This window comes from Drosophila virilis, chromosome X (genome assembly GCF_030788295.1).
Source record: "Drosophila virilis strain 15010-1051.87 chromosome X, Dvir_AGI_RSII-ME, whole genome shotgun sequence".
In the NCBI taxonomy this organism is placed as follows: domain Eukaryota; kingdom Metazoa; phylum Arthropoda; class Insecta; order Diptera; family Drosophilidae; genus Drosophila; species Drosophila virilis.
The window spans coordinates 688,999-703,401 of NC_091543.1; the positions used below are offsets into that span (position 1 = coordinate 688,999).

Genomic DNA, 14,403 nt, shown 5'->3' on the forward strand with positions numbered 1-14,403 from the left:
TTTTAAATTTTATACCATTTTGCACTCGTAAAGACCAGTATATTCGATTGGCATTCAAAAAATTCAAATCTAAATTTTTAGAAAATTTGACGAAAAAGACAGTGGTTACATCATGTTTTTTTTCAAAAACCGGGTCGATTCGAAAATCTAAACTTTTTTGAACATTTATTTTCAATATCTCAGGTAAAACCCGTCCGATTTTGAAATCTTATACCTTTTTGTAATCGTACGGAACCCTATTATAGATTGACAGTTAATCAATTCAATAATCCAATGGTTACATACAAATTTTTGACAAAAACCGGATCGGGAATGATGTCAACCTTTTTTGATGATTTTTATTGAATATCTCGGCCAAAAAATGTCCGATTTTTAAATTTTATACCATTTTGCACTCGTAAAGACCAGTATATTCGATTGGCATTCAAAAAATTCAAATCTAAATTTTTAGAAAATTTGACGAAAAAGACAGTGGTTACATCATGTTTTTTTCCAAAAACCGGGTCGATTCGAAAATCTAAACTTTTTTGAACATTTCTTTTCAATATCTCAGGTAAAACCCGTCCGATTTTGAAATCTTATACCTTTTTGTAATCGTACGGAACCCTATTATAGATTGACAGTTAATCAATTCAATAATCCGCCGCTCTAAAAAAATCTTGGAGATATGACGTTTCAAAGCGACATAACTTCGCCGTCGATCTTGGCGGATTCTACGGACCTCCCCGAGTAGCCCCTCCCTTTTTGGCCACTATCGGGCTTTAGTTGGCCGAGATATAGCCATTTAAAGTTTTCCCAAAAAAATCGAGTGGTTATGGAGTTATGTCGTTTTGAAGCGACATAGCTCCGCCGCTCTGAAAAAATCTTGGAGATATGACGTTTCAAAGCGACATAACTTCGCCGTCGATCTTGGCGGATTCTACGGACCTCCCCGAGTAGCCCCTCCCTTTTTGGCCGCTATCGGGCTTTGTTTGGCCGAGATATAGCCATTTAAAGTTTTCCCAAAAAAATCGAGTGGTTATGGAGTTATGTCGTTTTGAAGCGACATAGCTCCGCCGCTCTAAAAAAATCTTGGAGATATGACGTTTCAAAGCGACATAACTTCGCCGTCGATCTTGGCGGATTCTACGGACCTCCCCGAGTAGCCCATCCCTTTTTGGCCGCTATCGGGCTTTATTTGGCCGAGATATAGCCATTTAAAGTTTTCCCAAAAAAATCGAGTGGGTATGGAGTTATGTCGTTTTGAAGCGACATAGCTCCGCCGCTCTAAAAAAATCTTGGAGATATGACTATTCAAAGCGACATAACTTCGCCGTCGATCTTGGCAGATTCTACGGACCTCCCCGAGTAGCCCCTCCCTTTTTGGCCGCTATCGGGCTTTATTTGGCCGAGATATAGCCATTTAAAGTTTTCCCAAAAAAATCGAGTGGTTATGGAGTTATGTCGTTTTGAAGCGACATAGCTCCGCCGCTCTAAAAAAATCTTGGAGATATGACGTTTCAAAGCGACATAACTTCGCCGTCGATCTTGGCGGATTCTACGGACCTCCCCGAGTAGCCCCTCCCTTTTTGGCCGCTATCGGGCTTTATTTGGCCGAGATATAGCCATTTAAAGTTTTCCCAAAAAAATCGAGTGGTTATGGAGTTATGTCGTTTTGAAGCGACATAGCTCCGCCGCTCTAAAAAAATCTTGGAGATATGACGTTTCAAAGCGACATAACTTCGCCGTCGATCTTGGCGGATTCTACGGACCTCCCCGAGTAGCCCATCCCTTTTTGGCCGCTATCGGGCTTTGTTTGGCCGAGATATAGCCATTTAAAGTTTTCCCAAAAAAATCGAGTGGTTGTGGACACGATATTCACGACATAATCTCGCCATGATCAACGGCGAAGTTATGTCGCTTTGAAACGTCATATCTCCGCCGCTCTAAAAAAATCTTGGCAGTTAATCAATTCAATAATCCAATGGTTACATACAAATTTTTGACAAAAACCGGATCGGGAATGATGTCAACCTTTTCTGATGATTTTTATTGAATATCTCGGCCAAATAATGTCCGATTTTTAAATTTTATACTATTTTGGACTCGTAAGGACCAGTATATTCGATTGGCATTCAAAAAATTCAAATCTAAATTTTTAGCAATATTGACGAAAAAGACATCATGTTTTTTTCCAAAAACCGGGTCGATTCGAAAATCAAAACTTTTTTGAACATTTATTTTCAATATCTCAGGTAAAACCCGTCCGATTTTGAAATCTTATACCTTTTTGTAATCGTACGGAAGCCTATTATAGATTGACAGTTAATCAATTCAATTATCCAATGGTTACATACAAATTTTTGACAAAAACCGGATCGGGAATGATGTCAACCTTTTCTGATGATTTTTATTGAATATCTCGGCCAAATAATGTCCGATTTTTAAATTTTATACCATTTTGCACTCGTAAAGACCAGTATATTCGATTGGCATTCAAAAAATTCAAATCTAAATTTTTAGAAAATTTGACGAAAAAGACAGTGGTTACATCATGTTTTTTTCCAAAAACCGGGTCGATTCGAAAATCAAAACTTTTTTGAACATTTATTTTCAATATCTCAGGTAAAACCCGTCCGATTTTGAAATCTTATACCTTTTTGTAATCGTACGGAACTCTATTATAGATTGACAGTTAATCAATTAAATAATCCGCCGCTCTAAAAAAATCTTGGAGATATGACGTTTCAAAGCGACATAACTTCGCCGTCGATCTTGGCGGATTCTACGGACCTCCCCGAGTAGCCCCTCCCTTTCTGGCCGCTATCGGGCTTTATTTGGCCGAGATATAGCCATTTAAAGTTTTCCCAAAAAAATCGAGTGGTTATGGAGTTATGTCGTTTTGAAGCGACATAGCTCCGCCGCTCTAAAAAAATCTTGGAAATATGACGTTTCAAAGCGACATAACTTCGCCGTCGATCTTGGTGGATTCTACGGACCTCCCCGAGTAGCCCCTCCCTTTTTGGCCGCTATCGGGCTTTATTTGGCCGAGATATAGCCATTTAAAGTTTTCCCAAAAAAATCGAGTGGTTATGGAGTTATGTCGTTTTGAAGCGACATAGCTCCGCCGCTCTAAAAAAATCTTGGAGATATGACGTTTCAAAGCGACATAACTTCGCCGTCGATCTTGGCGGATTCTACGGACCTCCCCGAGTAGCCCCTCCCTTTTTGGCCGCTATCGGGCTTTATTTGGCCGAGATATAGCCATTTAAAGTTTTCCCAAAAAAATCGAGTGGTTATGGAGTTATGTCGTTTTGAAGCGACATAGCTCCGCCGCTCTAAAAAAATCTTGGAGATATGACTATTCAAAGCGACATAACTTCGCCGTCGATCTTGGCAGATTCTACGGACCTCCCCGAGTAGCCCCTCCCTTTTTGGCCGCTATCGGGCTTTATTTGGCCGAGATATAGCCATTTAAAGTTTTCCCAAAAAAATCGAGTGGTTATGGAGTTATGTCGTTTTGAAGCGACATAGCTCCGCCGCTCTAAAAAAATCTTGGAGATATGACGTTTCAAAGCGACAAAGCGAGCCATTTAAAGTTTTCCCAAAAAAATCGAGTGGTTATGGAGTTATGTCGTTTTGAAGCGACATAGCTCCGCCGCTCTAAAAAAATCTTGGCAGTTAATCAATTCAATAATCCAATGGTTACATACAAATTTTTTACAAAAACCGGATCGGGAATGATGTCAACCTTTTCTGATGATTTTTATTGAATATCTCGGCCAAATAATGTCCGATTTTTAAATTTTATACTATTTTGGACTCGTAAGGACCAGTATATTCGATTGGCATTCAAAAAATTCAAATCTAAATTTTTAGCAAATTTGACGAAAAAGACAGTGGTTACATCATGTTTTTTTCCAAAAACCGGGTCGATTCGAAAATCAAAACTTTTTTGAACATTTATTTTCAATATCTCAGGTAAAACCCGTCCGATTTTGAAATCTTATACCTTTTTGTAATCGTACGGAAGCCTATTATAGATTGACAGTTAATCAATTCAATAATCCAATGGTTACATACAAATTTTTGACAAAAACCGGATCGGGAATGATGTCAACCTTTTTTGATGATTTTTATTGAATATCTCGGCCAAAAAATGTCCGAGTTTTAAATTTCATACCATTTTGCACTCGTAAAGACCAGTATATCCGATTGGCATTCAAAAAATTCAAATCTAAATTTTTAGAAAATTTGACGAAAAAGACAGTGGTTACATCATGTTTTTTTCCAAAAACCGGGTCGATTCGAAAATCAAAACTTTTTTGAACATTTATTTTCAATATCTCAGGTAAAACCCGTCCGATTTTGAAATCTTATACCTTTTTGTAATCGTACGGAACCCTATTATAGATTGACAGTTAATCAATTCAATAATCCGCCGCTCTAAAAAAATCTTGGAGATATGACGTTTCAAAGCGACATAACTTCGCCGTCGATCTTGGCGGATTTTACGGACCTCCCCGAGTAGCCCCTCCCTTTTTGGCCGCTATCGGGCTTTATTTGGCCGAGATATAGCCATTTAAAGTTTTCCCAAAAAAATCGAGTGGTTATGGAGTTATGTCGTTTTGAAGCGACATAGCTCCGCCGCTCTAAAAAAATCTTGGAGATATGACGTTTCAAAGCGACATAACTTCGCCGTCGATCTTGGCAGATTCTACGGACCTCCCCGAGTAGCCCATCCCTTTTTGGCCGCTATCGGGCTTTATTTGGCCGAGATATAGCCATTTAAAGTTTTCCCAAAAAAACGAGTGGTTATGGAGTTATGTCGTTTTGAAGCGACATAGCTCCGCCGCTCTAAAAAAATCTTGGAGATATGACGTTTCAAAGCGACATAACTTCGCCGTCGATCTTGGCGGATTCTACGGACCTCCCCGAGTAGCCCATTCCTTTTTGGCCGCTATCGGGCTTTGTTTGGCCGAGATATAGCCATTTAAAGTTTTCCTAAAAAAATCGAGTGGTTGTGGACACGATATTCACGACATAATCTCGCCATGATCAACGGCGAAGTTATGTCGCTTTGAAACGTCATATCTCCGCCGCTCTAAAAAAATCTTGGCAGTTAATCAATTCAATAATCCAATGGTTACATACAAATTTTTGACAAAAACCGGATCGGGAATGATGTCAACCTTTTCTGAGGATTTTTATTGAATATCTCGGCCAAATAATGTCCGATTTTTAAATTTTATACTATTTTGGATTCGTAAGGACCAGTATATTCGATTGGCATTCAAAAAAATTCAAATCTAAATTTTTAGCAAATTTGACGAAAAAGACAGTGGTTACATCATGTTTTTTTCCAAAAACGGGGTCGATTCGAAAATCAAAACTTTTTTGAACATTTATTTTCAATATCTCAGGTAAAACCCGTCCGATTTTGAAATCTTATACCTTTTTGTAATCGTACGGAACCCTATTATAGATTGACCGTTAATCAATTCAATAATCCAATGGTTACATACAAATTTTGACAATAACCGGATCGGGAATGATATCAACCTTTTTTGATGATTTTTATTGAATATCTCGGCCAAAAAATGTCCGATTTTTAAATTTGATACCATTTTGCACTCGTAAGGACGATTATATTCGATTGGCATTCAAAAAATTCAAATCTAAATTTTTAGAAAATTTGACGAAAAAGACAGTGGTTACATCATGTTTTTTTTCCAAAAACCGGGTCGATTCGAAAATCAAAACTTTTTTGAACATTTATTTTCAATATCTCAGGTAAAACCCGTCCGACTTTGAAATCTTATACCTTTTTGTAATCGTACGGAAGCCTATTATAGATTGACAGTTAATCAATTCAATAATCCAATGGTTACATACAAATGTTTGACAAAAACCGGATCGGGAATGATGTCAACCTTTTTTGATGATTTTTATTGAATATCTCGGCCAAAAAATGTCCGATTTTTAAATTTTATACCATTTTGCACTCGTAAAGACCAGTATATTCGATTGGCATTCAAAAAATTCAAATCTAAATTTTTAGAAAATTTGACGAAAAAGACAGTGGTTACATCATGTTTTTTTCCAAAAACCGAGTCGATTCGAAAATCAAAACTTTTTTGAACATTTATTTTCAATATCTCAGGTAAAACCCGTCCGATTTTGAAATCTTATACCTTTTTGTAATCGTACGGAACCCTATTATAGATTGACAGTTAATCAATTCAATAATCCGCCGCTCTAAAAAAATCTTGGAGATATGACGTCTCAAAGCGACATAACTTCGCCGTCGATCTTGGCGGATTCTACGGACCTCCCCGAGTAGCCCCTCCCTTTTTGGCCGCTATCGGGCTTTATTTGGCCGAGATATAGCCATTTAAAGTTTTCCCAAAAAAATCGAGCGGTTATGGAGTTATGTCGTTTTGAAGCGACATAGCTCCGCCGCTCTAAAAAAATCTTGGAGATATGACGTTTCAAAGCGACATAACTTCGCCGTCGATCTTGGCGGATTCTACGGACCTCCCCGAGTAGCCCATCCCTTTTTGGCCGCTATCGGGCTTTGTTTGGCCGAGATATAGCCATTTAAAGTTTTCCCAAAAAAATCGAGTGGTTGTGGACACGATATTCACGACATAATCTCGCCATGATCAACGGCGAAGTTATGTCGCTTTGAAACGTCATATCTCCGCCGCTCTAAAAAAATCTTGGCAGTTAATCAATTCAATAATCCAATGGTTACATACAAATTTTTGACAAAAACCGGATCGGGAATGATGTCAACCTTTTCTGATGATTTTTATTGAATATCTCGGCCAAAAAATGTCCGATTTTTAAATTTTATACCATTTTGCACTCGTAAGGACGAGTATATTCGATTGGCATTCAAAAAATTCAAATCTAAATTTTTAGCAAATTTGACGAAAAAGACAGTGGTTACATCATGTTTTTTTCCAAAAACCGGGTCGATTCAAAAATCAAAACTTTTTTGAACATTTATTTTCAATATCTCAGGTAAAACCCGTCCGATTTTGAAATCTTATACCTTTTTGTAATCGTACGGAACCCTATTATAGATTGACAGTTAATCAATTCAATAATCCGCCGCTCTAAAAAAATCTTGGACATATGACGTCTCAAAGCGACATAACTTCGCCGTCGATCTTGGCGGATTCTACGGACCTCCCCGAGTAGCCCCTCCCTTTTTGGCCGCTATCGGGCTTTATTTGGCCGAGATATAGCCATTTAAAGTTTTCCAAAAAAATCGTGTGGTTATGGAGTTATGTGTCAAAATAATTGTGTTAACCAGGACTACCTGCTGGCCAAATTCCATTAAGATCGTCCTTGTAGTTAAGGAAATATTGAGGGAAATGTGTTTGCAGCCCATTTCCGTGCGCTTCGCGACTGAAATTTTACAAGTCAAAATACAAGACCTGGGATTCTTAGATGATGCAGATCGATGCAGGGGATCTATACGATCCTAACGCATCATGTCTTTTAAAAATCTGCAAGGACATGACAGAGTTATGTCCTTTTTTTGTTACAAAAAATGCCTTCATATAATTTTGCTTTTTTAATTTAAATGTGTTTTTATCTTTTCAGAATGACAAATTAAGGACTACTTTGAGCTTGAAGGACTTTCACGTGTGAAAATGCAGAGTTTTCCAGGATCGGACTTTAATTAAGCCAGATATAGTTATTTTACGTTTAGATTAGCTAAAATTGCTCGATTTGTATAATTTTAAGAGAAATCACAGAAAATAACATAAAACAACAAGAAATTTATAAATTTAAACATAAATAAATAAATTACTTAAAATAAAAACCAAATTCCTGCTGTTTTTTCTTCAAAATTCAAAATTTATCGGTTTTTAGAAACATATTGCATACCCGAAAGGGGCTTCTGTTGGCAGCCGCTGGCTGCCGAGATTTTTCTTAAAATCTGCCAAAATACCAGGCGAACAGAAATGCTCAGAAGGTCGACAAAAAATATTTTTAGCTGCCGAAAAATTTCATTGCATACCCGCACGGGGCGCCCTGGCCGCCGGCTGGACCCCAAATTTGCACTAAAATTCCACTCAAATACCAGGCGAACAGAAATGCGCAGAAGGTCGACGAGTTCTTTGAATAAAAATGTTCATTGCATAGCATTAAGGGGCAGAAATGTAACTCATTTAATATGAGTGCTGTTAAATAACAGTTCATGTATAAAGAGTGCTGTAAGCCGGCTGTTAAACAACAGCTGCAGCTGCAGCTAATGGAAAAGGGCTCCTGAAAGAAAAAGCATACATGTTTTTGGACCATTATAATGCACATTTTGCAGGGATCTGATCTTTAAGGTTTCTAAGGACTATATCGATGGTATGGTATAACCAAGGATATTCTAGTCAACTAGAAACCATTTAGGGGGCGGAACTGTTTATGGGGGCGGCTGTTAAAGAAAATCATACATATTTTGGAGCCTGTTCCCACGCATTTTGCAAGAACTTCATCCATTAGGTTCGCTAGGACTATATCCATGATGTGAAATAACCAAGGACATGTAGGTCAACTAGGTACCATAAATAGCGATCATTTGCTGATTAAATGTTGTCCATGGGTGTGGCAGAGTTGGCTGATACAGCTGGCGGCGCAGGTCCGCCGTTCAGAAATATTGCTTTTGTTTTATTTGAAAGATACATAACTCCACCGAAGAAAAAACGATATTTGTTGATGTTGTTGATGTTGACGATGTTTTCCATGAACGTTGGCAGATTTGGCTGAAAAATACAAAATGAAAAATATATTAGTTTTTGTAAACAAAAATAGATCGGCTTAATTACGTCAGACGTTGGATATACATATGTTACTCTTAAGGATTCGTGAGTCTTCAAATCGACAGAATTCAATTCAAAATGTTGATTTGAGAATCGGCGCAGATTGGCAACGAGTTAATTTTGGTCATAATTAAGATCTGATTTTGTTTAAGGTATATCCATGGCATAAAATATCCAAGCTCATGCAGGTGCCAACATAGGTGAATGTTTTGTTGTCCATGACAGATAAGCTGCAAAAATAATAATAAAAAAAAAAAAGAATTAGTATTTTGCAAGCTTTTAATATCGGTTAAATTAAGTCTGACTTCAGAAGGATATGGCCCTTCGGTTCTTCAATATCTGAAGAGTACTCAGAAATTGTGATTTCGCAACCGACAAATAATTTAGGAATCACTTGAATGTAACTATTGCTCCATCTGGATGAATCCTCAGAAGGCGACAAGTTTCAATTGATATTCCCGATTCGGACAATATTAGCCCGACAATTTTCGCCTAAAATAGATTCAAAAAGCTTAACTCGACTGCTGCTAATCGTAATCGCCGTTCAAGGTTAGATAACGGGCAAGCGAGCATTAGTAGATAAGAACTGCGAAAACACAAGCCCGAACATATGTAAGCAGAGAGAATCGCCAAATATATACATACAGACATACATACATATGTATGTACACATGTGTATATGAGGGATGGTGCCTTATCTTCTTATTTATCGCGCACCCACGAATTTATTTGCGAAGCAAGATGGAAATTACGGTAAAATAAACCGTTTAACATGCGCGAAAGTCTATTAAAACGTTGTGACTTCTTTAAATTTTGATTTCTTAATCATTTTATATGCTTATTTGGCGAAGTGAGAAATTACAAAACAATAAACACTTTAAAATGCGTGAAAGTCCATAAATTCGATGGACATCTTCAAGCTTTGATTTCATTTTTGTCGAACTTTTGAATACGATGGCATTCATATGAGAATTTGCACTTATAATTTTTGTAAAACAGCTTTACTCGACGGCTGCCGTTTAACACTCACCCAAGCATATGTACATATCCATAGAGAATCGCCTTATCTACTTAAACATCAGCACATGCACAAAAAGCTATAACAAAATAATAATAGGCTTAATAGACTATCACTCGCAGCTCGCAAGATCATGCCCTGTTGATTAACAGGGCCACACTGACTCAGAATAAAGTTGCGCGGATCCATAAGACGGCGCTCAAAAAGATGAGCACTCTCACGAACAGACGAGCGCTTCACTGCCTTCGCGGCTATTGATTGGACCAATCAGCGATCAGCACCAAATTGAATCGTGAGTGCGTGAGCGTAAGCAGAAAATTGACAGCGAACACACACACGAACAGCTGACTGCTTATCTCTGGCGTTCTCTTGGCTCATCTCTGCGCGTACACGTGTTTGTGTGGATGTGGGTGTGTGTGCGTGTGTGTGTATGATAAGCCATGTGCCGCATCATTCTCACTCGTATTTTGATCGCTTGCTTATTTTCTGTGCGCCGGTTTTTTCGTTCAGATGAGTCGCTCATAATTTAACACTCTGTTACATTGAGTAATAAACAGATCTGTATATTTACTACTCAATGAGTCTGTTAGTTTGACCCCTCAGTATTCAATATGAACATGGTTTTATTAGGAGCTGCTGACCCGAAGCAGTCTGAAAGGGTAAAATACATATATTATTTAGCTTATTTAATTGCTGCTTTCTTACAAATCGGATTAAAAAAATAAGGAGAATTTTCGTCCCAATTATCATACGCACAATTCGAGCACCTATTAATGTTACATACAGTTGCAGTCCGAAAACATATACCATTAGACCATATACCATACAAACGGCAATCTCTTGAGTATATTTACTTATAATATTTTCACAGAAACCAGAAATATTAACTCAGGCAAATGATTTGCGAGCCTCTTACTTGCTTTGTATTTCAATTATCTGTGTCAAGAGAAATCATATGCTTTTCGGCTCAGCATCTCATCTCTCTTCTTCTTCACTTATGTCCTGCATGCTGCAAATACGCGATGCCTTGCCGCAGGAAGTGCTTACAAGCTGCATGGCAACTACTTAAACTAAATTCGCAGCACTTTTTCTTTGCTGCCAAAAAGGTCGCAACGGAGAGGGGCACAGCACAACCATAAAACCGAATGCCTTTGGCGTTTGCTTCTGCTTACTGACCGGAAACGGAAAGGGAACTCGCGGCAGGGTACTAAGAAGTCGGCATTAAGAATTTAACTATTGCTATTTGGGACCGAGATTAGCCGCGTCGGGTGCGTCAATTTGCTGCTATTTAACCGCCTAAGCGGTTTGTAAGGGCTGAGCTACAGTTAAGGCAGTCTCTAGTCTCCAGCTGCCCCAAGGTCCCCAACTGGAAGAGCACCGCCTTCGCAGAAGTACGTAGTCAATGGTTCCACTCAAGGAGAGCTGCAAAGGTGACAGGCCGGCAGGAACGAGCCTTCAAAAGCACTACAGCATAGACGCAGACATGGTCTATGGGCAGCCTGAGAGGAGATTTTAAATATTAAAAAATCGATAAGATAAACTCAAATACTACTTACGTACAACACATCGAACACACACAACAGGCGCGGAGCGGTAGAAAGCACCTAAAAATACAGAAAATAAAGAAACAACAATCAAAAAATTAAAATAAATACAGCAACTCACAAATTTAAAGCAGCAACAACAAACGTTTGCAGAACGTAAAAATGTCGATTGTAAATAAATGTGGCGGCCGATAGATAGTATTTAATTAACGATAGTATTTAAATAACGTTGCTAGTTGAAGTAGAATCTGGCAATTGAGCTGCAATTAACAGAAAAACATGCATTATAAATAACACAGTCCAGTTTAATACAATTGCTTAAATCAACAACATATTGTACTGTATTTGTATTGGTATTTTTTACGAATACCGCGTCATATTTCAAATCCAATGCTACTGGCATTTTTAGCATCAATGTTGATGCGATAAACCATGAACTGCTCTGCACATGGCGCTTAATGTGAAATTTGAATATGCGAATCGAACAAATTTAATAACAGCCTTTGTTCACCATGCTTAAGAAATGTCACATTTTCAAGTTTCACACATTGGTGTTCCATTACCATTTAAATGTTAAAAACTGTGGGATTATTCAAATTTAAATAACAATTTGAAGTAACCGCTTGCCTTCGCTGCCTGCTCTATCAGCTGTTTATGGTATTGATAGTTTTATTTTTTCATAACATCGATACCAAATTCGATGAATCATCGCAAAAAACAAGAACTGTTCGGGGCGCACATTTTTGAAAAATGTGTGAAATGTGTTATTTTATCGAAAAACGTACAAGTCGCATTTTACACATTTTTCAAAAATGTAACATATATGTATATAGATATATCATACATATATCAACTCAACTGTTGAAGCTGCTAAAGAATATGTAGAGCTTATGAAATCGAAGATGTCGCCCATTACTTGACAATATTATAATATCCTCTATAAAGACATAAAAAATGCTCTAACTGACCGAATGCCCGACTGATAATCGACCAAATCGTAAGAGATATAAAACATGTTGCAAATGCACGTCAACAAAATGAATGGTTTGACAAAACTTAAGTTTAAAGATTGTCAGAGCAAAGTCTGAAGCTTCGCCCGCTTGTGGAAAACGTGAATTTATTTAACTGAAATTGTAGATATTATTCGAATAATTTGCCTTACCATCATTCGATTGGCACCAAACACATTTGCAGGATCTTTGTGAGATTTGATTTGATTTGATACGATCTTAACGCTTTTCGCAAAATTTAACACTCTGGGATGGGAAATGGTTATAATATGTTTTTAAATATCGCCTTACTATGCGATTCTCATGCAATGCTCATTCTAACTTATATCTCTCTCTCTCTCACTCTCCTTCTACACCTCTATTTCTCTCTGTCTCTCTCTTTCTCACTCGCTGTCTCTCTCTCTCTCTTTCTCTCACCCTCTCTCTATCTTTCTATATCTCACGCTCTTACTATCTTTCTCTCTAAATACCGTTCTGTCTGTCTCTCCCTCTTACTCTCTCCCTCCCTATATCTTTCCCTGTTATGTGCTTTTATTTACAGGGCATTTGTTAGTCGTGCGGCTGGATTTATTGCGCTCTTAACTTGTTAACTGTCATGTTAATTCCTTCGTAATACGCGTATTCATTATGTTAAATACTTAGCATGGGCCATGCGTCAGCTTTGCGGTTGTGTATTAGACTGTGTGTGTACGTGTGTGTGTGTTTGTGTGTGTGTGTGTGCACATAGAAGCTTTCGCTCTCTCTCCCCGAACAATAGCTAGATGAATGTGTAACACACTAATTAGTCGTGTATGCGATTCATAATGATAACAGTAATTAAAATACACGTGTGCGTGGGCAACAGAGGGCCGTGTGTGTGTGTGTGTGTGTGTGTGTGTGTGCGTGTGTGTTTGGAGTGTCGAGTGGCAAACAACAACAAGTGAAACTGTAGCTGGAACTCGGATTGGGATTGGGGCTGGGACTGGGAATGGGAATGGGGTTGGGGCAACAGCTTCAGCATTGTCTTTGGGCTTCGCATATTGCGTCCGTTGCCCGTGCTTTTGACTGCGATGCCGCTGCTTGCCACACGGTCTTCACTGTGTTGGTGAGCGGGCAGATGGGGGATGGCGGTGGGGGAGGGCGCTAGGCCTGGCGCCGCACATGCCGCATGCCCCACACGTTGACGCTTACTGCCTTTGGCGCTTGCTAATGCCCCAGTGTAGGCAAGCAGAGGCCAATACACACACACACACACACATACATACACATATACATATATATATATAGCAAATATTAAAATACACACACACAGACAGGCGCACTTGATCCTCACAGGATGCCATGTCATGTTTTCATTATGCTCATGTGTCTAAACAATTATCCTGCAGGCATAATTATGTCTGACGTTTATAAGCCTTGACACTTTCGGTTTTCGGTAACATGTCTAGCACACACACACACACACACACACACTCACAAAACACACACACTCGCACACACACATTAACGCTTATTTAAATGAGCAAAAATTAATTATCTTTGTTGCGAGCGAACTAGTTAAATAAATATATACAATATATATATATATATAAATATATTATATAGAATAGTCGGACAGTCCCCTGCCACGCCCCTTTTTGATGCCTTCTGTTGAAAAATTACGGGGCCTGGGCCAAAAGTTATTTTGGCGTAAAATTGAAAAATTCTTTGGGTCGAAGGAATTAAACGCAAGCTGATTCTTAATGTGTTTGCCCTAACTTGGGGTATACTCGTGTGCACAACGTGTATGTAACACATGTGAATAAATACGCATATTTTATTCTTGAAGCTGACAAATAGACTTTCGTTCATTCAGCCTTTGACGTGTCGAAACGGAAACTGAGTTTATATCCGATCCAGATGCAAATTTTCCGCTTAATTTCCACACTTGAGGGTGGAATTTCACAAATCGTTGCAGCACGTATTCATCAGGTCATTGAAAACCAAATTTGAGGCCAATCGGACGAGCTTTAAGACTTCAGAATTGTGAACGTTAATTTAAA

The 14,403-nt window shown here is 38.4% G+C and overlaps 1 protein-coding gene and 1 long non-coding RNA gene across 4 annotated transcripts in view; one reads left to right on the forward strand and one right to left on the reverse strand.

Moving 5' to 3' along the window:
- yin overlaps positions 1-7,731 on the forward strand; it is a 64,220-nt gene extending 56,489 nt beyond the window's left edge. Inside the window, exon 7 of the mRNA XM_070211348.1 lies at positions 7,597-7,731. The gene's annotated coding sequence lies outside the window, so the exon portion shown is untranslated. The remainder of the gene's footprint in view (positions 1-7,596) is intronic.
- A 60-nt stretch (positions 7,732-7,791) lies between these two features.
- Positions 7,792-11,626, reverse strand: LOC26531499 (uncharacterized). Of its 3 annotated transcripts, none has more exons than XR_004305253.2 (5): positions 11,494-11,626; positions 11,389-11,432; positions 9,841-11,327; positions 8,817-9,040; positions 7,792-8,753 (listed from the first exon to the last, which is right to left on the reverse strand). It is a non-coding gene; the product is annotated as an uncharacterized lncRNA (long non-coding RNA). The 3 variants fall into 3 exon arrangements; XR_004305252.2 differs by having other exon boundaries at positions 8,835-9,040; positions 11,385-11,432; positions 11,494-11,625; XR_001449824.3 differs by having other exon boundaries at positions 11,385-11,432; positions 11,494-11,624.
- Between the last annotated feature and the right edge of the window lie 2,777 nt (positions 11,627-14,403).